This window comes from Ovis canadensis, chromosome 2 (assembly GCF_042477335.2).
Source record: "Ovis canadensis isolate MfBH-ARS-UI-01 breed Bighorn chromosome 2, ARS-UI_OviCan_v2, whole genome shotgun sequence".
In the NCBI taxonomy this organism is placed as follows: Eukaryota; Metazoa; Chordata; class Mammalia; order Artiodactyla; family Bovidae; genus Ovis; species Ovis canadensis.
The window spans coordinates 147,492,103-147,494,940 of NC_091246.1; the positions used below are offsets into that span (position 1 = coordinate 147,492,103).

A 2,838-nucleotide genomic window follows, 5' to 3' on the forward strand; every position below is an offset into this window, starting at 1 on the left:
ACAGAAATGACTGCTTCATGCTTCATCAACTGTCTTTAATATAATGAATAATAAAGCATGGTTAAATCACCTTGCAGGGACTATTTAAAAGTGAATAGAGTCCCTTTACTTTCCAACATATTATTCCTCTTTGAGGAAGATTAGGAGGAGACACCAGATGGTTAGTTATCCATCCACACTAATCATAAAGACAGTCAATATCAAATGATCCACATTATCATTAAGTTCTTTAGTACACAGCGTATATGTCATTTTTGAGGATCACTAGTAGACTAATCATAGTAAGTAGGTATAATACTAGTTGAATTGCACTGTATTATGTTTATTATCCAATATAAATAGGGTCATGTTCTCAACTGTAGTCAATTATAATATAATAACTAATGCTAACTGATACAGTAATAAAATAAAAATAAGCACCTGAATAAAAGTTTTAGTAAGCTATTATCTGGAAACTAAGAAAATGATGAGACAAAAGTACAATGACCTTACACTATAAAGATAAAATAAAAAGCTCCTTAAACCTAAATAGGAAGATTTTCCAGTGCCATGAAACACAACCCTATGAAGGGAGGTTGTTTTTAAGTCTTTTCAATATGACCTCAAACTTCCATTCCCAGTAACTTCACCATAGTTTGGGCTATCCTAGTCCACTTCTTCCCTGAAATACTGCAATAACGTAAATGATTTCTCTTCTTGCCTTCTAAACCTGAACTCCGGGGGCCCGAGGCGGCTGGACACGCCCGGGAGGCCTGGGCGCGCGAAGCGGGGCAGGGAGGTTGGTAGGTGTGGGGTGTAGCGAGTGGCGTAGGGGACAGGATCGCCCCCGGGTCCACGATGCAGCCCCCGGATGAGGCCGCAGTATTTTCCTTATATGATCGGGCCCCATGCCTGCGGCGCCGCTGGCCCGGAGCCTGAGAGGATTATGAAAACGTGTCTGGCGAAATGGGGCCAGGGACCCGGGGGCTGGGAGGTTAGCGGGAGGCAGTTAGGTTTAGGTTTGGGTGAGGTTAGGGTGGCCCCTGCCGCTCTGCGAGCCCTGGTCGATGATGACGTGACCACTGCGCAATCTGAGTTCTGGGAACTAGGTGATGGAGCGTGTTCTGAGAACGGACTGAGACCGGGCGAAAAAAAAAAAGAAAAAAATAAAAAATAAAAAATAAACCTGAACTAGTACATTCTACAAACCACCAATACATTATTTCTCACATGGTCTAGTTCCATATCTTGAGTTGTATATCCTGTTAACCAGAGGATATACCTATTGATCCAAAGCATTCTCTTGCAGAATCATTCTGGGTTAGCAAGTAGTTTCAATGTAGATAGCAAGAAATTCAGAACCTAGTTCTAATAAAGCCACAGTCACTAACTAGCTATTTGAGATCGAGGAAGGCCCCTTGGGCTCTTGATTCAAACTCCAATCTAACAGTGACTTTCAGATTATAAAATTCTAAATCTACAGCACTGTGGAAGACAGAAAGCAGTAGGAGATCTGAGGACTGAACTTAAACAGAACTCCAATTAGTTCTCCTGGTTTTAGCTCTGCTTCACACTTCCCAGCCTACATATCATCTTGGCTTCCCTGGTGGCTTAGAGGTTAAAGCATCAACCTCCAATGCGGGAGACCCAGGTTCAATCCCTGGGTCAGGAAGATCCCCTGGAGAAGGAAATGGCAACCCCACTCCAGTATTCTTGCCTGGAGAATCCCATGGACGGAGGAGCCTGGGGGGCTACAGTCTACGGGGTCGCAAAGAGTCGAACACGACTGAGCAACTTCACTTTCACTTTCTCACTTACTTCCAGGAGTACCTCTTGGCACCAATTGAAACCTTTTGGAGATCTACGAAGTTAGCTCTGTAGTTCCTCGGCTTTCTGTGCAATTACTTTAGGATTGAATGTTTTTAGGACTGCTAGATCAGCTACCACCTGCCCATCCACGTTTTTGGTTTCCAAAATTATGTTGCTGTTGTCTCTCTCTCTTTTTTTTTTTTTTTTTGGTCCTTGTGGGTTTATTTCTTTAAAGAACAGTTACTATAATTTTAACAAGATTTCAGAAAAGAGTGAAAGTCAATGCACATGTTCAACCTGCCATCATTACTTAGAATTAGTTTTTCTTAAACTTGTTTCAAAAACGATATGCTGTGAGGACTAATTCCAACAGACCTGGAATGGGCCTCAGCTCTGTCACTAAAATTAGAAAAGACCCTACAGAACTGATACCTGGTTAAGGCATGACATGGACTGATTCACAGTGCTGCTTTATAACCACAGGTTCAAAGAGTTTGGGGAGGTTTGGCCCATCATGTCAAGATTGTTTCTTGGTAACAGTGAAATTGATGATCTGCATCTGGTCTCCACGAGACACTTACTGATTATAGAGCAAAAATCTGTCTCTGTGACCAGCAGACTCATCTGGGCTCAGACTCCATCTGTGGCTTCCTGGCTCCAAGGAATTTTGTGCACTGTCTGTGGTTCCTTTTCTGAGAGAAGTGCATCTACTATGGCCATTACTAAGGAAGGCAATCAGAGCTGGCACCTGCCCTCTCTTGAGCCAACAGTCTTTGGATGTGATGCACGTCCTTGATTAAATCCTGCTGCAGTATTTCACCACTTCTTCCTGCAATAAATTGCAGGTTTGCATGCATTGCCATTTTGGATCTTGTGACTCTTTCTAAGCAATTTAATACTATTTAACTGCCCCTATTGGTACAATCGGCAACCATATAATTTTAAATTTTCATAATACTGCTTCAGTAATTTCTGTACAACAAATTAGTGTGTTATATTAACTAGGTTAAAAACCATTTTCCTTGGCTTAAGGTCCTCATAATATAAAAC

The 2,838-nt window shown here is 42.0% G+C and overlaps 2 non-coding genes across 2 annotated transcripts; both read left to right on the top strand.

Moving 5' to 3' along the window:
* Nucleotides 1-823: 823 nt before the first annotated feature.
* LOC138434906 (small Cajal body-specific RNA 17) lies at nucleotides 824-965 on the top strand. The gene has a single exon (XR_011254963.1). It is a non-coding gene; the product is annotated as a small Cajal body-specific RNA 17 (non-coding RNA).
* A 75-nt stretch (nucleotides 966-1,040) lies between these two features.
* LOC138434887 (small Cajal body-specific RNA 18) lies at nucleotides 1,041-1,123 on the top strand. Its single transcript, XR_011254946.1, has one exon. It is a non-coding gene; the product is annotated as a small Cajal body-specific RNA 18 (non-coding RNA).
* The last annotated feature ends 1,715 nt before the right edge of the window (nucleotides 1,124-2,838 follow it).